General features: G+C 42.1%; 2 non-coding genes and 1 pseudogene across 2 annotated transcripts; 1 reads left to right on the forward strand and 2 right to left on the reverse strand.

Moving 5' to 3' along the window:
- Positions 1 to 13,256: 13,256 nt before the first annotated feature.
- Positions 13,257 to 13,330, forward strand: TRNAR-ACG (transfer RNA arginine (anticodon ACG)). Its single transcript has one exon. It is a non-coding gene; the product is annotated as a tRNA-Arg (tRNA).
- Positions 13,331 to 13,573: 243 nt separating this feature from the next.
- Positions 13,574 to 13,645, reverse strand: TRNAN-GUU (transfer RNA asparagine (anticodon GUU)). Its single transcript has one exon. It is a non-coding gene; the product is annotated as a tRNA-Asn (tRNA).
- A 109-nt stretch (positions 13,646 to 13,754) lies between these two features.
- On the reverse strand, positions 13,755 to 18,883 carry LOC127135975 (uncharacterized; annotated as a pseudogene).
- Between the last annotated feature and the right edge of the window lie 1,237 nt (positions 18,884 to 20,120).

The following is a 20,120-nucleotide window of genomic DNA, read 5'->3' on the forward strand; positions in this document are numbered from 1 at the left end:
TCAGAATCAAAAAGACTTAGTAAAAGTAAAGGAAAGGAAAAAAAACAATATATATATATATATATATATATATATATATATATATATATATATATATATATATATATATATATATATATATATATATATATATATATCCAGATAAGAGCATAAACAGCAGAGACAAAAAAAGAACAAGCAGAGACAAATAGCAACAAGCAAGAAAGAATCCTAGGTGCCTAAGTGTCGCAACCTGAAAAACGAGATGCGAAAAAACAACCGGCGAGAAAATAAATGACAGAAGAGTCGCCACCGTGCGTTATTCATCCCAAAGGAGGGAAAGGAAACGCTCGAAGTAAACCTGGAAAAAGGAAAGGAAAAGACAAGGTCTCGCAACCAAATCTTGGGTCCGGGAGTCGATTATGCGAAGGGAAGGTATTAGCACCCCTACGCATCCGTAGTACTCTACGGGATCCACTCTTGTTGTTCTTGTCTAAAGGGTGTGGGTTTATCTAATGTACTATTTACTAAAAGAGGGGTCAAAAGAAAATGACTCGCACGGATGTCGCATCCACTACATACGTATCTCATCTGAATATGAGAATCAGAGTCTTCGTAGCTCGGCTACCTATGGGTTAAAGAGGAGTGTGCTCGCTAAGACATCGCATCTTATGCCTACATATCCCATTTGGAATGAGAATCAGAGCAAGCCGTAGTTCGGCTACCTACGGGTTAAGGGTTGTGTTTTTTGGATGAACGACGTTACTACGCAATCAACCAGATGCTCGACCTTTGGAGACTTACTCGCCTGTAGTAGAAGGAGTTAACGTGTTCCTAGGAGAAGAAAAATCAATGAGTTTATTTGTGTTTTAGGAATGCTCATGCGAAAAAGGAAGTCCTAGACGAAGGAACAGTGCTACCTTAATTGACATGCAAATGAGAGACTATACGAAGCCTAGCAATCCTATGGGGAGACGATCACACCATACAAAACAAACATGCATAAAGTAAAATGCCAACAAGGGGGCTTAAACATACATGGGTAGGGCTTTAGTCAAGAGGGGTCATATCAACCTCGACAAACAAGCCATGGAATAGGTAATCGAATGGGCTCTTAACCACTAACATTGAACGTCAGGGTGAGCAGATCAAACGGGTAATGAGGATAAGACCTCATAGATCTTAACTCTGGACAGGGTGAGCTCATGACAAAAAGTGGGGATTCAGAAAGGTAGAACCCTCTCCACTGACTGACCGGATAAAAGATCTTGGGCTTTTGTTCTGAAGCGTCGACACGTAGTGTGAGCATAAAGAACGACACACTGAATAACGGGGGATTGACTACTAATCCCTTTTATCCGTCAATTGCCTCTTCATGGAGGTCTTTAGCACTGGTGCCTCTTCTTGGAGGTCTTTGGGCACAAAAGTAAACACACAAAAACATTTCCTCCTATCGAGGTCTTCCAGCTAAGAAAGCGGTAAAATACGGGAAAGATGTAAAAGGGATCAAGAGATCTACCACACAGATAAAGATCCGAAGTAACAGCAACTAAAGAAATAAGAAACCCAGAGATCTCTCCGGCTAGCACCATCAAAGAAAACAAGTCAGCAAAGCAATCAGAATAAATCTCCAAATGGTATCCCACAAATAAAGTGGAATACCAAGCAAGCTATCTCCTCAAGAGTCATGTGAGCCCTCACAAAAAAACTCAACAAACAGGTTAGAATAACAAGACGGGGTGCAATCAAGACTTACACCAAACCAGAATCAAAATATAACCACATGAATTATGTCATTAAAATTCACAAAAAAAGCTCACAAAAAGCAACCAAGGACAGGAGGTCTAAACCCCTTGTCAAACAAATGCATCAAAAGGGTATCAAAACTCAAAGTCAGGGGCAAGGATCCACACATCGAGACATGACATACCTACTGATTGGAGAGATCGACTGAAATTGAATTGCACCGTTGGCTTTGCAGAACAATCTTAGGGTTTATATGAGAGGGAATTGGTTCTTTGCAGATGAGTTCCCTTCAGTCTCTAGAGGTTACTCTGAATTAGTTAGAATCTCTCTAGGGTTTTTCCACTGAATTTTTTTAGAATTTATAACCTGGTTTTCATGGATTTGTGGGCTCAAATGAGAGAGGTCCAAGTCCAAGATTTTTCTGTTATATATTTTTTATTTATTTATTTATTCGTTTTCTTTTTTCGTTTTTATACATATATATATATATATATATATATATATATATATATATATATATATATATATATATATATATATATATATTCAAAACGCATGGGCTTCGCCTAGCGAGCATGACAGTTCAGGAAATTCCTCTGAGCGCAGGCGATTCTGGTGGCTTTTCTTGGGACTCGCTAGGCGACCCATTCTGCTCGCCTAGCGAGCATGACAACTCATGAACAAACTTTTTCTCCTTCAAGATTAACGTTTTGAATGATGAATAGACCCTATTTGAACATGTTGGAAGTATCTCAAGTCATTCCCTTGTGTTGACTGATCACCCAGATAGGACCCACAAAGTGTCTTGGATGATATTCAAGCTTCTTGGATCTAATTCTGATTGACATGATGAAATGCAATATGAAATGTTAAATGACTTAAAAATGAATGCATGAATGAGGGGGGTAAATTTTGAGGTATTACAGTTGCCCTTATTCAATCAATTGGAGACCCGAAAAGAAGATAGCAGCGACTTTCGCACTTTCGAGGTATCAAGGGATTGAATACAATAAAAGCCCGAAAATTTGCACTGAAGTGAAGTGAAGTAACAATGCATGTCAGAATCGGCAAAGAGGTGGTCTTGAAAGAAGAATCCGTCTGGTACGGTGAGAGTCAGTCTGAATACCGAAAAAGAATGTTAACATGGATACCAAAATAAATGGTAACACAGAAATAACCATGGCCTGAATGCCGCTCATCAGTTTGAATACTGGAAATGACTTCGATCTGAACATCAGAAGATATGAGATTATTAATATCGGTCTGAACACCGAGAGGCTGGCCTGAATGCCACAAGTTGCGTCGACCTGAATGTCGGAAACTTCTTCGATCTGAACATCAGAAAACTGGCCTGAAAGCCACTTCGATCTGAATATCGGAAAATTGGCCTGAATGCCACTTCGGTCTGAATACCGGAAAAACTTCATGCCTGTCAGCATCGGCAGAAATAGGGAAAGATAATAGAGGCGGCGCATGGGCTAATGACACTTGCTGGGGATAATAAAGGTAAGTCATGAACAATCTTCAGTTTGAGTACTGGAAACAACTTCTGGCTTATCACTTGGGATACCGAGAATGTTTTGTGCTTACATGCGTATGTTTGAATTTTTCAATGGCGTAATGCTCCATGAAAATGGAAATGCTACGCGATTTGGGAGGATGCAGTGCAATATGATTCTACATGCAGGGATGCGAAATGCTGGGTAGAATGCCAAGCCGAGGCAAGGGAATCTGCTGGGGAAATGATCACCATCTTCTGGACCCTGAAAAGGCTGTTGGAGATGCACATCGCAAAGAACTCTGTGGGGAAATGACCCGCCACACGGTGTTCTAGTAATGACGAAATACCGAGACTCTGACTGGGGAGAGAACGGCACTGAAAACCTGTTGTTAGGGAAAGCGATAGTGGTTCTGGCAACCATAATCTGTGAGAGAGACGACTTAGCAGGGGAAGCAAACACCAATACAGTACCGAGATTCTGCTTCAAGGAAAGAGACCATGGATCTGGCGTCGAGATCATCGATCTGGCATCGAACCCTGAGGAGCAGCCGCTTCTGCTGGGAAGATACAGTCTGGCACTGTCAAATCCGATGGGGATAGATAGTCTGGCACTGTCAACTCTTCTGGGGAGTGTATATTCTGAAGCAACCGCTTGGGGGAGGTACAACAGTGAGAGCCTGCTGGGGATCGAAGAATCCAATGCTCTGATCAGCTCTGCAAGGATAAGATACCAACTTTGACTGTTGGGGGAAAACATTCGCGATCATCGACGGGGAACCTTAAGGAAATGCCCCGAGGGTACCTGTTCTGAATAGACGATCTAAAGCACTTAACATTTACATCAATTTTAAATGTTTATTAAGCATGTACCTGTAAAGCTCTTATGTTTCATGATGCAATGTTTATCAAAAATTCGGACGTCATTTTTGCAAACAAAACAGTAAAATGAAAATGAAAACAGAGATATACTGAATAATATGATTTTATTGATAGAATGGCCTCTGAATAGGAATTTACGTCAGGAAGCAATCCCTGGAAAGAGGTAATCGCACAAAAGATAAAAACAGAAATTAATCTAATGGCAATGTGAAATGGATTTCTATTGGGTTCCAATTCTGCTATGACTTGCTCGTCTTCAAGATCCTCCAGATGATCAGCTTTCTGAAAAGAGTGATTGGACTGTTTCCTATCCTTCAAAAGTTTCCAGTCATTGATACGAGACGAGATTCAGAACTACTCAGAACGCAGTCATTCGTTTAATCCCTAACTTTTGCCTGGATCGCCCTTTTCGGGTTTTCAATCCACCGGGATACCCATTTTTGCCTAAGTTCCCTTTTCAGGTTTTCAACTTACCGGGTGTACGATCTTTTCATTTTTAATCCTTAATTTTTGCCCGAACCTTTTCATTTTCTTGGTTCGTCGGGATGCCCATTTTTTCCTGGACTATTCTTTTTACTGTCCAGCGGGTCTATTTTATGCGAAGTATTTTTTAATTGCGTTTGAGTTCATAGGGGAAGTGAAGTTTTCACCGTCCATAGTTGCAAGCATTAAGGCCCCACCATCAAAAACCTTGGTGACAATATACGGTCCATCATAGTTAGGAGTCCACTTGCCCCTGTGATCTGTCTGAGTTGGAAGGATCCTTTTCAACACTAAATCTCCAACTTGGAAACATCGAGGACGCACTTTCCGATCAAAGGCTCTCTTCATCCGACTTTGATACAACTGCCCATGACAAATGGCTGCCATTCGCTTCTCTTCGATAAGACTCAACTCATTGAACCTTGTCCGAATCCATTCAGCTTCGTCTAACTTGACATCCAACAGGACTCTTAGAGAAGGAATCTCCACTTCAACAGGTGGGACTGCTTCCATACCATACACAAGGGAGTAAGGGGTTGCCCCGGTCGACGTACGTACTGAAGTACGGCACCCATGCAAGGCGAAGGGTAGCATCTCATGCCAATCTCTGTACGTAACAACCATCTTCTGCACAATCTTCTTTATGTTCTTATTTGCTGCCTCAACAGCACCGTTCATCTTAGGACGATAAGGGGAAGAATTGTGATGTTGAATGTTGAAGTTCTGGCACAACTCCTTCATCATTTTGTTATTGAGATTAGAACCATTATCAGTAATGATTCTTTCGGGAATCCCATAACGACAAATGATTTCTTTCTTAATGAATCGGGCAACCACATGTCTGGTGACATTCGCGAATGATGTTGCTTCGACCCACTTGGTGAAATAGTCGATGGCAACAAGGATGAAGCGATGCCCATTGGAGGAGGTCGGCTCAATCTTTCCAATCATATCAATGCCCCACATAGCCAAAGGCCACGGCGAAGACATCACATTCAAAGGATTTGGCGGCACATGTACCTTATCAGCATAAATCTGGCATTTATGACACTTCCGAGTATATTTGAAATAATCAGATTCCATGGTCATCTAGTAATAACCCGCTCTCAACAATTTCTTAGCCATTGCATGTCCGCCGACATGAGTACCGAAGGAGCCTTCATGAACTTCCTGCATTAGCATGTCTACTTCGTGTCTATCCATGCATCTGAGCAAAACCATGTCGAAGTTCCTCTTATACAACACATCGTCTTTGTTCAAGAAGAAACTGCCTGCCAATCTTCTCAAAGTCTTTCTATCATTGTTGGATGCCCCTGCAAGGTACTCTTGATTCTTCAGAAAGCACTTGATGTCGTGATACCAGGGCTTGTCGTCAACTACCAGTTCAGCAGCAAACACATACGCGGCCCTGTCGAGGTGTATCACGTCGATCCTGGGAGCGTGGTTCCACCGGATCACGTTGATCATGGAGGATAGAGTGGCAAGAGCATCTGCCATCTGGTTCTCATCACGAGGTATGTGATACAACTTTACTGTTGTGAAGAAAGTCAATAGTCTTCTCGTGTAATCTCTGTAAGGGACCAGATTGGGCTGGAGGGTGTTCCAATCACCATTCACTTGATTGATCACTAGAGCTGAATCTCCGAAGATGTCCAGAGTCTTGATCCTCAAATCAATGGCTTGCTCAATACCCAAGATACAGGCTTCATACTCAGCTTCATTATTTGTGCACTCAAAAGTTAGACGAGCGGTGAAAGGCATGTGGGCACCTTTCGGAGTAGTAATGACAACGCCAATTCCACTTCCTCTGGCATTGACAGCCCCATCAAACAACAAAGTCCATTTTTCGTCTGGATCAGGTCCCTTCTCAACAACTGGCTCTTCACAGTCTTTCATCTTAAGGAACATGATGTCTTCATCTGGAAAATCAAACTTCATCGGCTCATAATCATCAATCGGCTGCTGAGCAAGATAGTCTGATAGAATACTCCCTTTGATGGCTTTTTGGGATGTATACTGGATATCGTACTCTGTCAGTACCATTTGCCAACGAGAAACCCTTCCGGTGAGAGCTGGCTTCTCGAATATGTATTTGACTGGATCCATCTTGGAGATCAGTAAGGTTGTGTGAGACAGCATGTATTGTCTCAAACGCTTAGCAGCCCATGCAAGTGCATAACATGTCTTTTCAAGCATCGAGTATCTCGACTCGCAATCTGTGAATTTCGTACTCAGGTAGTAGATGGCATGCTCTTTCCTACCTGTCTCGTCGTGTTGACCGAGAACACAACCCATGGAATTGTCTAGTACTGTCAAATACATAATCAGCGGTCTCCCTGGTACCGGAGGCACAATGATAGGAGGATTCTGTAAATACTCTTTTATTTTCTCGAAAGCCTTTTGACAATCTTCATTCCACCTGATAGCCTGATCTTTCCTCAACAACTTAAATATTGGCTCACACGTGGCTGTTAGGTGAGAGATGAACCTTGCAATGTAGTTCAACCTCCCTAAGAAACCACAAACTTGTTTCTTTGTTCTTGGCTTAGGCATTTCCTGTATCGCTTTCACTTTGGCCGGATCCACCTCAATCCCTTTTTCACTAACAATAAAACCCAGTAATTTTCCAGATCTCACCCCAAAAGTGCACTTGTTCGGATTAAGCCTCAGCTTGAATTTCCTCAAACGCTCAAACAGTTTTTGCAGATTCACCAAATGTTCTTCTTCTGTCTGAGATTTGGCAATCATATCATCAACCTAAACCTTGATTTCATGATGAATCATATCATGGAACAAAGTCACCATCGCTCGTTGATATGTTGCTCCGGCATTTTTCAGACCAAACGGCATCACCTTGTAGCAGAAGGTGCCCCATGGGGTTATGAATGTTGTCTTCTCCATGTCTTCTGGCGCCAATTTAATTTGATTATAGCCAGAAAAACCGTCCATGAAGGAGAATACCGAGAACGGAGCTGTGTTATCCACCAAAACGTCAATGTGAGGTAATGGGAAATCATCTTTAGGGCTAGCTCTGTTCAGATCCTGGTAGTCAACACACATCCATACCTTTCCATCCTTCTTAGGTACTGGAACGATGTTTGCAACCCATGGCGGATAATTTGTAACCGCTAGAAACCCTGCATCCAACTGTTTTTGCACTTCTTCCTTTATCTTGACAGCCATCTCTGGTCTCGTTCTTCTGAGCTTCTGCTTAACCGGAGGACAACCTTCTTTGAGAGGCAAACGGTGTACCACAATATCTGTGTCAAGCCCTGGCATGTCCTGATAAGACCAAGCAAAGATGTCAACATATTCTTGCAGCAATTCAATCAGCCCTTTCTTCACATTATCTTCCAAAGCAACCCCTATCTTGATTTCTCTCTTGGCGTCCTCGGTGCCGAGATTAATCACTTCAATAGACTCTTGATGCGGTTGAATGACCCTTTCCTCCTGTTTTAATAACCTGGCAAGTTCTTCAGGGAGTTCACAGTCTTCATCACCCTCTTCTTCAGTTTGAAAGATTGGATTTTCAAAGTCGAAGCGAGCCATAGCAGAACCGTTATCAATAGGATCCGGTGATGTGCATCTGCATGAGCGACGGTATGTGCTTATGAGTGTGAAGAAAGTGAAAACTAAACAAAACATTGCCAAATGTATTTTTTATTTATTTTTGAAAACTGCAAATATAGAAAGACAGTGAACAAAATATTTGAATGCAAAAAGACGTCATTTATTGATGATAAAAAATGCAAGTATCCACATAGATGAGCCCTACAATGAGTCATTACGCCCTGGGCGGAACGTAAGACTTAGATATGCATGAATAAACAAAGAAAATTACTCCTCCAAAAAAGTGACTTGGACAATCTCCTCAGAAGACCAATTGTTGATGACTTCACCTGGGATCCTCGAATGCACTCAGTTATCGATGTCGCAATCACTATCCCCATATCCTCCGTTGACCGTAGAGACCTGGCCATCTGATTTGGCTTCTCCTTCAACCATGTTAACATTCGCACTACCATGTTGTGGCATGGGATTGTTGACAACATTAGGAGCCGGTGCAAGGTCGATGACCTTTGAATCTATGAGGTCCTGAACTACATGCTTAAAAGCTTTGCAGTTCTCAATATTGTGGCCAGGTGCCCCAGAGTGAAAGCTACACCTAGCGCTGGCGTCGTAACCCACCGGAAGTCTACCAACGGGAGGAGCCAGATTGCGTAACTGCACAAGTTGTAGTTGTTGAAGACTAGAAAGCAACTGAGCGTACGACATTGGAAGAGTGTCGAAACGTCAGTCCATCATCCTTTGCCTCTGTTGATAGGCGGGTTTGTTACCCGGTTGTTGTGGTTGGTACTGAGCTGGTTGACATTGTGGTTGTTATTGTTGTAGTGGTGCTGCAGCTGGAATGGTCACAGCCGCAACATACGGTTGTTGATGATAGTTCTTTAAGTTATTCCTCCGGATATCCCTGTTCTGATAAGAAGATATGGCACTTGCATCCCCTTCTCTCCTCTTCTGTCCCTGAATGAACGACTTCTTCACCCCTGATGAGGATCTACCTCCACTCTGGATCTTTTATGTCTTCAGGTAAAACTCCACCCTCTCTCCGGTAGAGACTACATCAGCAAAGTTGGAGGCATTGCGACCCACCAGGCGCTCCAAATAAGGTCCGGGCAGAGTGTTCATGAACATGTTAGCCATTTCCTTCTCCAACATAGGAGGTTGAACACGGGAAGCTGTCTCCCTCCAGCGTTGAGCGTATTCCCTGAAGCACTCATTGCCTTTAAGAGACAGATTCTGAAGTTGAGTTTTGTCCGGAGCCATGTCTGCATTATATTGATACTGCTTCACGAAAGCCTCAGCCAAATCCCTCCAAAAGCGGATGTGGGCTCTGTCCAGCCTCATATACCATTCCAGGGATGCCGCAGCTAGGCTATCCTGGAAAAAGTACATAAGCAACTTTTCATCGTCAGAGTATGCAACCATTTTACGGAAGTAGGCTTGCACATGGGTCTTCGGGCATGAGTTGCCGCTGTATTTGTCGAATATCGGGACCTTGAATTTCGGTGGCACCCTCACGCCTGGGACCAATCTCAAGTCAGCAACGTCTACTCCCAGAGGATTCTGTCCTTCCACTGCCTTCAACCTCTCTTCCAGTCTCCGAAACATAGGGTCCATACCATGACTCATTCCAAAGTCTTCCTGAAGCAAGGGGAACTGATCCTCCTGGTCATCATGGACGGGTTGTTGACCGGAGGTGACATGTAGGATCGGGGTAGGCCCCGTTCCACTGGGTCCTTTAACCTCTCCAGCTGGAGGATCAGTCAACGTCTCTGGTTGAGTAGTGGCGGGATTCCTCTGCATCATCTGCCTGAGCTCTTGCTGTCCCTGAGCCACCCCTTGAACCACATCCATGAACTGATTCATGCGAATCTTCATCTCGGAGAGCTCTGCTTGTAGGCTTTCCATTACTCTCTGGTGGTTTCTACGGGTACCGTACCGGTGAATGCCTGAGTCAGCTATCCTGCTAGTGGAACATCAAACAAACTGAGAACACTGCGGCAGTACCTGTTATGCAAGACATGCTAATGAATATGCAAATGCAATGACATGTTTATCAATTCCAAAGGGCATTCTGCCCCCTTGATTCCAGTCTCACATTTGATAAACAGTGTAAGAAGAAAACCCCGACTAGAATCAAGAAGAAGATATAAACCCCACAGAAATGGATAAACATGTGTTAAATGATATGAATGCAAAATGATGTGATGCAATGCAGTGACATGGGAATCAGGACTGCTGGGTCTGCTTGAACATCTGTCAGGTCGCACTGTCTGAAGAGAAAACCACTGAGGAACATAATACAAGATCAAAACTCTGCTCCAGAAAACCGGGTTGGTTGGAGGTTAAGGTTTCCTAAATTTAGTCCGCCCCTCACTAGTAGGTTCTAAGAACAGAAGTTCGTCAACTTCGGCCCTTCAGTCGTGAATAATACGTTTACCACTGAAGGTTTGGCATTATTACGGGATAAAAGACCTCCGCTGACTCCCCTCAACAGGATATCCTAAAGCAAGTTCCCAGTCTCGGGGTCCTCGGATTGATCAGCGAGAATGCGCCCACCAGAGCGAACATAACCACGTCTCGGAGGAGAGGCCTTGACTGAGTTCTCAGGAAATGGTCACCAGAGTCGACGATTTCTAAAGGAACATTTGTCGTTATGGAACACCCATAGGACAGAATATATCTAAAAGAAACCTCGTCTGGATGTGGGTCTTCATGAACAACTTAAAGTAGCAATGTGCCACGCAAGCCTCATGACTATCCACTCTAAAACCTATGTGTACACTCAAGCCTGGGTAATGGGATTATCTCTCATAGAACACCCCATCCCAACAAACAAACAAACAAACCAACAACAGAGCCAACAGATACAACAATGATATGTACACAATGCAATGAAGCAGGTAAATGCTGAAAAATAAATAACTGTACAAAAGAATGAACACCCAATAAACAAACAACCTAGAAAAGCTAGAAGGGACTCGCTCAGGGAAATCAGGGTCCCCAGCAGAGTCGCCAGATGTCGCAACCTGAAAAAGGAGATGCGAAAAAACAACCGGCGAGAAAAGAAATGACAGAAGAGTCGCCACCGTGCGTTATTCATCCCAAAGGAGGGAAAGGAAACGCTCGAAGTAAACCTGGAAAAAGGAAAGGAAAAGACAAGGTCTCGCAACCAAATCTTGGGTTCGGGAGTCGATTATGCGAAGGGAAGGTATTAGCACCCCTACGCATCCGTAGTACTCTACGGGATCCACTCTTGTTGTTCTTGTCTAAAGGGTGTGGGTTTATCTAATGTACTATTTACTAAAAGAGGGGTCAAAAGAAAATGACTCGCACGGATGTCGCATCCACTGCATACGTATCTCATATGAATATGAGAATCAGAGTCTTCGTAGATCGGCTACCTATGGGTTAAAGAGGAGTGTGCTCGCTAAGACATTGCGTCTTATGCCTACATATCCCATTTGGAATGAGAATCAGAGCAAGCCATAGTTCGGCTACCTACGGGTTAAGGGTTGTGTTTTTTGGATGAACGAAGTTACTACGCAATCTACCGGATGCTCGACCTTTGGAGACTTACTCGCCTGTAGTAGAAGGAGTTAACGTGTTCCTAGGAGAAGAAAAATCAATGAGTTTGTTTGTTTTAGGAATGCTCATGCGAAAAAGGAAGTCCTAGACGAAGGAACAGTGCTACCTTAATTGACATGCAAACGAGAGACTATACGAAGCCTAGCAATCCTATGGGGAGACGATCACACCATACAAAACAAACATTCATAAAGTAAAATGCCAACAAGGGGGCTTAAACATACATGGGTAGGGCTTTAGTCAAGAGGGGTCATATCAACCTCGACAAACAAGCCATGGAATAGATAATCGAATGGGCTCTTAACCACTGACATTGAACGTCAGGGTGAGCAGATCAAACAGGTAATGAGGATAAGACCTCATAGCTCTTAACCCTGGACAGGGTGAGCTCATGACAAAAAGTGGGGATTCAGAAAGGTGGAACCCTCTCCACTGACTGACTGGACAAAAGATCTTGGGCTTTTGTTATGAAGCGTCGACACGTAGTGTGAGCATAAAGAACGACACACTGAATAACGGGGGATTGACTACTAATCCCTTTTATCCGTCAATTGCCTCTTCATGGAGGTCTTTAGCACTGGTGCCTCTTCTTGGAGGTCTTTGGGCACAAAATTAAACACACAAAAACATTGCCTCCTATCGAGGTCTTCCAGCTAAGAAAGCGGTAAAATACGGGAAAGATGTAAAAGGGATCAAGAGATCTACCACACGGATAAAGATCCGAAGTAATAACAACTAAAGAAATAAGAAACCCAGAGATCTCTCAGGCTAGCACCATCAAAGAAAATAAGTCAGCAAAGCAATCAGAATAAATCTCCAAATGGTATCCCACAAATAAAGTGGAATACCAAGCAAGCTATCTCTTCAAGAGTCATGTGAGCCCTCACAAAAAAACTCAACAAACAGGTTAGAATAACAAGACGGGGTGCAATCAAGAGTTACACCAAACCAGAATCAAAATATAACCACATGAATCATGCCATTAAAATTCACAAAAAAGCTCACAAAAAGCAACCAAGGACAGGAGGCCTAAACCCCTTGTCAAACAAATGCATCAAAAGGGTATCAAAACTCAAAGTCAGGGGCAAGGATCCACAAATCGAGACATGACATACCTACTGATTGGAGAGAACGATTGAAATTGAATTGCACCGTTGGCTTTGCAGAACAATCTTAGGGTTTGTATGAGAGGGAATTGGTTCTTTGCAGATGACGATACTGTAGGGGAGGCCCTGCGGAAAAATAGCTCGGCGCCAGGATGATAAAAAGCTTAACACTTTTCATTCTTATTCTCTTTTTCAATAGCAAAAGAAAATAAGAATGAAAAGGTCGTCTTATTCTAAACCCCAATTATTAAATCTATCCCACTTCACACCTCGGAACGCACAATCATTATTCTATTTGTATTCTTATAAGGAGAGAGTCGCTTTCACATCTTCTTAATCAAAATATAGCTGGGAAGAGTAAATGTTTCTTATAGGGTACTCCGGGGAACAGATCTAGTGGAGACAGGATGGGGCCTGTAGCTCAGCGGATTAGAGCACGTGGCTACGAACCACGGTGTCGGGGGTTCGAATCCCTCCTCGCCCACAACCGGCTAAAAGGGGAAGGACCTTGGGGATAAGAAAATAAACTATGATTGAGGTTGAAACAAAATAGTCTATAATAGAATAGCCCCAGACTGTAGAACAAAGGAATATCAATAATCTACACATAGGTATTGACCGGGAGTCCCCAATATAGTAGAATAGTATACGATGAGATAGAATGTAATAGAAATAAACTTTACACTTCCTTTTGATTCCAAATTCTTTAATTGGAAATGAATAAAATCTCCCCAAATAGGATTTGAACCTACGACCAATCGGTTAACAGCCGACCGCTCTACCACTGAGCTACTGGGGAACAACGACAAATTCTATCCCATCTATATTATCATATAATAAGATATCTAATAATATCTTATACTATATATTTGTAATATATTCCATAAGATAGATATCATATTCATAGAATATGATTGATGCCTTGGTGGTGAAATGGTAGACACGCGAGACTCAAAATCTCGTGCTAAACAGCGTGGAGGTTCGAGTCCTCTTCAAGGCATAATATTGAGATCTATTATTGAATTGGAATAAGTTCGCCAGCAGATCACGAAGTTTTGGTGATCTTATCTATCTAATGAAATGAATGGAGAGTCCATTTTGAAATCTATATCTTTCTATTCGAAATAGATGATTTTCTATTAATATTCGTTTCTATTAAGAATTCTTATTAATATATAGATATATATTATATATATAGAAGATATAGATTATTATTCTATATTCAGAAAATAATATGAAATTCAGAAAAAAATATGAATATTTTAATATTCAAGTTTTTAGTTTTACTATATATCTATATATCATATTAAGTATAAGATATAAGCTTTTTCCAATAGAAGGAGTTTGACCCCTCCCATTAATAATGTTTTAGTTTTCTTTATTTGTGGGGTCTTATATATTCCATTTTCATGTGCCTCACACACAACCCGAAAGAATTCGGGGGGAGGGGTCATTTCGTTTTTTGATCCAGAATGAATAGTTTCAAGAGATGAGAGAATTCAGAATACCCACTAGAAATACTAATCCAATCCATAATGATGTACCAGAAAAGACAACATTTTTGTTACTTGACCAACCATCAGGAGAAGCAAGTACAACAGGTACACTAATTAATAAAATGGATGAAGTAACAATTAATGCAAAAACAGCTAATTGAAACGCAATAGTCATGTTTATAATCCTCTAATTTACCAACAAAAGAACTATACCATTTGATCCCCCAACCCCTTATTGACCCCTTCCAAAAAGAAATAAAAAAGACATTCTCCTTATGGAGGGTTTTATCATGAATCCATTGATTTTAGATGACACTCCTTATTGAGGCATGGATCGAGGGGTAGTTTTTTTTATTTCACAAAAGAGCATGCTGGATCATGCATATATAATATATACGGATAGAGAACTAGACCAATAGATTCACACTGGATATCTTTATCATAGAGAGATATCTTTATCATAGAGAAAAGGGTATTAATTTGTATGGTCATGTTCTCTTGAGTGGAATAAAGATAAAATAGAAATTATCTTTTGGAGAGATGGCTGAGTGGTTGATAGCTCCGGTCTTGAAAACCGGTATAGTTCGAAACAAAGAACTATCGAGGGTTCGAATCCCCCTCTCTCCTTTTTCTTGGCGAATGGATTTTTTTTATTGATTTTGGTTGGCTCCGTTTTTTCGGGCTCGGCTATATCACCACTTAGCCGAGCCCGAAAAAAGATTAGATATAAATGAATTGAAAAACAAAACCTTTTTTCAATATGATCTCCTCGACTCAACCCAATATGTATACTAAAATCAATGTGATTCTTACGTCAAGCATTGGATTTCATGTCTCAATTAAGAGGAGTCATGGAAAGAACAGGCTCAAAATCTCTATCAATTCCTTTTTCAAATCCTGCGGCAGCTGCGCGAGCTCTTCCCGCGTGCCATAAATGACCTACGAATAGGAAGAATCCTAGAACAAAATGAGAAGTAGCTAACCAACTTCTAGGAGAGACATAACTGACTGCATTAATCTCTGTAGCTACGCCACCCACGGAATTTAAAGAACCTAAAGGAGCATGAGTCATATATTCCGCGGAACGACGTTCTTGCCAAGGCTGTATATCTTTTTTCAGTCTACTCAAGTCCAAACCATTAGGACCTCTTAGAGGTTCTAACCAGGGAGCACGCAGATCCCAAAAACGCATAGTTTCTCCTCCAAAAATGACTTCTCCGGTCGGAGAACGCATTAGATATTTACCTAAACCGGTAGGCCCTTGAGCGGAGCCTACATTAGCTCCAAGACGTTGGTCTCTAACTAGAAAAGTAAATGCTTGAGCTTGAGAAGCTTCCGGTCCAGTGGGACCATAAAACTCACTAGGATAAGCAGTATTATTAAACCAGACAAAGCAACAAGCTATAAAACCAAAAACGGCTAAAGCACCTAAACTATAAGATAAGTAAGCTTCTCCAGACCATACTAGTGCACGTTGAGCCCATGCAAAGGGTTTGGTTAAGATATGCCAGATTCCACAAAGTATACAAATGGAACCCAACCATACATGTCCCCCAATTATATCTTCCAAATCGTCCACACTAACAATCCAATCTTCTCCCCCAAAAGGGGATTTTAGTAAATAACCAAATAGAATGCTTGGACTAAGGGTGAAGTTGGTAATTTTTCTTACATCTCCCCCTCCTGGAGCCCAGGTATCATATATACCTCCAAAATAAAAAGCCTTAAATACTAGAAGAAAAGACCCTATACCTAACAAAATTAAGTGAATACCTAAAATAGTAGTCATTTTATTTCTATCTTTCCATACATAACCAAAGAATGGAAAAGATTCTTCAAGAGTCTCAGGTCCCAGAAGTGCATGATAAATACCGCCAAAGCCCAATACTGCAGAGGAAATTAAGTGAAGTACTCCAGACACAAAGTATGGAAAGGTGTCGATAACTTCCCCTCCAGGACCTACCCCCCAACCTAGAGTTGCTAGATGGGGAAGTAAAATTAAGCCTTGTTCATACATGGGCTTCTCGGGTACGAAATGAGCAACTTCAAATAGGTTCATTGCTCCGGCCCAGAATACTATTAATCCGGCATGGGCTACATGGGCCCCCAGTAGTTTACCGGATAAATTGATAAGTCGGGCATTCCCGGCCCACCAAGCAAAACCAATAGTTTCTTGGTCACGACCAGTTAAAGCTAAAGTTCCATTAAAGAGCGTTTCCACGTGGTAGAACCTCCTCAGGGAATATAAGGTTTTCATGAGGCTGATCTTGAGTCGCCATCCACGCACGAATACCTTCGTTTAAGAGAATATTTTTGGTGTAGAAAGTCTCAAATTCAGGATCTTCCGCTGCGCGGATTTCTTGAGAAACAAAGTCATAGGCACGTAGGTTCAGGGCCAGACCGACTACTCCAAGAGCACTCATCCATAAACCAGTTACTGGTACAAATAACATAAAGAAATGTAACCAACGTTTATTGGAAAAAGCAACCCCAAAGATTTGGGACCAAAAGCGGTTAGCAGTAACCATTGAATAAGTTTCTTCTGCTTGGGTTGGGTTAAAAGCCCGGAATGTATTTGCGCCATCACCATCTTCAAATAAGGTATTTTCTACGGTAGCGCCATGAATAGCGCATAGTAGGGCAGCGCCTAATACACCAGCAACTCCCATCATATGAAATGGGTTTAATGTCCAATTATGAAACCCTTGGAAAAAGAGAATGAATCGAAATATAGCTGCTACACCAAAACTAGGCGCAAAGAACCAACCAGACTGGCCCAGTGGATAAATAAGGAATACAGAAACAAAAACAGCAATTGGACCGGAGAATGCGATTGCATTATAAGGCCGCAATTGAACAGATCGAGCAAGTTCAAATTGACGTAACATAAAACCTATTAATCCGAAAGCACCGTGAAGAGCAACAAAAGTCCACAGACCACCTAATTGACACCAACGGGTCAAATCTCCCTGTGCTTCAGGACCCCACAGTAACACCAAAGAGTGTGCTAAACTATTAGCAGGAGTAGAGACTGCTGCAGTTAAGAAGTTACAACCTTCCAAATAGGAATTTGCCAATCCATGAGTATACCATGAAGTTACAAAGGTGGTACCTGTGAACCAACCCCCCACGGCAAAATAGGCGCAAGGATAAAATATGGGAAAATGTGGTATTCTTCTCTTTCTGAAGCTCCTTAAGGGTCTTGAGAACCAGAGGGGAAAATGTAGAGGACTCCCCCTGAGTCAGAGCATTCTGATCGTCAGCACGGAGAGCTTCAGCTTCAACAGCGACTTTAGCTTCAGCTTCAGCAGTAGCTTTTGCTTCAGCTTTAGCAGCAGCAGCGTCAGCTAGAGCTTTGGCTTCATCTTCCTTGACCCTTTGAATTTCTTCTTGCCTTGCTCTTTCTTCTGCTTCCTTTCTGGCCTGTTCCTCAGCCTATCTGGCTAAGCGCTCCTGTAGTCTTGCCTCAGCGTCTCTGATGAAGTCGTTTCTGACTTGCTCAGAGAGGTTCTTCAGCTTGAAGGCCTCAGAGGTCATCCAGCCAATAACTCTAATCTAGTGTGTCCTAACAGAGGAAGGATCATCACTTATGCCAAAGTTGATGGTCAGAGACTTGAACTTTTCAACTGATGCTCCTGCAAACAACATAATTGCTTTCTCTAGGGTTGGCAGGGAGTTTTCTGGTTCAGATGGTAGAGGTGAAGAAGCGGGAGGGCTTAGGTTGAGAGTTTGTGGTTCAGCAGAAGTGTTTGGTGGAGGTGTGTCAGAAGTGTTTAGGTCAGAGGGTTGACTGTCAGATGGTGTTAGGTTTGGTTGTTCTATGGGTGGTGAGGTTACTTCAGATTCAGGTGGATTTTGTTGTGGTTGTTGTGACGCCAGGTTCTGAGTCTGAAGTTGGGCTAGAGTGGGAGAAGAAGGGTCAGAGAATTATGTGTCAAATGAGATGACGAAGTAGGGGGTGATTCTAGGGAAGAAGTTGAGGAGGTGGTTTCATTCAGCCTTTCAGCTTCAGATAGGGGTAAGGAGGTAGTGGTAAGGTTGAATTTTGGGAGTGGTTGAGATGTTCTGGTGGTTGAAGGAGGGATTTCAGATGGAGTGTATAGAGGTGTTGGTTGAGGGATAGAAGAAGCAAGTTGTCGTGTTTGTGCAGAGGGAGCAGGAGAGACAGACTTACCAGAAGGCTCATGCAGAGGTGTTGGAGGTCTTGATCCAGAGGATTCTCCTAGCTTTGCTTTCTTCGCCTGTGATGTCTTCTCAGAGGGACCTCTTTTATGCCTCATGAAGTTTGGAGCTTTATCTGGCAGATCGTTCAAATTGAAGTCTGAGATATCTACTCCTTCATCCTTCAGACCTTGTAGATAGAAGAGGATTGCCTCTTTAGGTTCTTCCTTGGAGAACAGATATAGACCATGAGGAATTTTCCTCTGATCTTTTAAGGCATCCCAAGAAGTGTCCAGAGTAGGTCTAACGTTGACCTTATCCAGAATCTCCATGCTCTTCAGATTCTTGGAGTTCAGAGGCTTTCCAGTGTCGATTGCCATGTCTTCCATGAGCCTGAGCCTTACCAGATGGTCCACGAGACCACTTTCTATCAGTACATCTAAGATGAGTCTTCCCAAAGGGATCTACGTTCTGGGCTTCATATGATTTCTGGTTTCTCGTACGGAGTCTCTGAGGTACTTGAAGAGAAGTGCTGGAAGGCATAGCTTCAGACCTTTGTGAATGCAGTACATAATACATTTCTGATCTGTGTAAATCTCCAAAATTCTTTCACAAGATTTGGGTAAACTGGACCGTAGAGGCGTTGAAAGTAGTTTCCCCAACCTTGTTTATGAAGTTCTTCAGTGAGGTCTACGCCATTTCTTTTCGTATTATCAAAATCCACCAAGGATTCACATAAAACTTCCAGTTTGTCAAAGGGCGTTGCAAGATGAATATGGGGCTCACGATCGAGAATGTGAGGCTCCTTGTAGATTGGTGTTGTAACTACGCCTGTAACCGTTGGAGTACGGTTGCTTGTGCTTTGAACTTGTTCGCTTGAACTCATTTGTTGGGAGAAGTTGAACACAGCTTGTTGTTGAGCATCCATGATGTTGATGAAGAACTGAGATGAAGATGAGGAACTGCTTGCAGAAATGCCTTGAGAGAACTGAGGTTTAAAGAGTGCGTGAGAGTGAAATGTGTGCAAAGTGAGAAATGAGTGTTTAAATACCCAAATTAGGGCGCATGCAAAACGACACATAATTCAGAGTTTAGCACAAAAACCAAGTTAACACGTTTAGAGGGAAAAATGATTATAGCTCATAAATGATGTCTAATCCCAACAGTCAGCACACTGCTCGAGGAGATCTTAAGAGACTGTTCCTTGATTACTGCTGGACAGTTGTCTAGAAGTTCCAAGGTCAGACGCAAGGCACTCCACGTGTTTTGCTTTATCTGATCTTCAGGAATACCAAAGGATTGGTTCCTGGAGATTTCTAACTCAGATAATTTCTAACTTGGTAGAAGTATCAGAGTCAGAGGCAGAATCCATTTGTTTATATCAGAGTCTCATTTAACAACCTCAGAGGCACATTTTATTCAAGGCAGTTTTGAATGTTCAGATTTTCTAAGATAAAGAGGAATCTATCTTCAGCTAAGGGTTTAGTAAAGATATCTGCCCATTGATGATCTTTATCAATGAATTTCAATGTTACTATCCCTTTCTGAACATAGTCTCTGATAAAATGATGTTTTATTTTAATGTGCTTAGCTCTGGAGTGTAAAATGGGATTCTTA

Source organism: Lathyrus oleraceus, chromosome 4, assembly GCF_024323335.1.
Source record: "Lathyrus oleraceus cultivar Zhongwan6 chromosome 4, CAAS_Psat_ZW6_1.0, whole genome shotgun sequence".
Taxonomy (NCBI): Eukaryota; Viridiplantae; Streptophyta; class Magnoliopsida; order Fabales; family Fabaceae; genus Lathyrus; species Lathyrus oleraceus.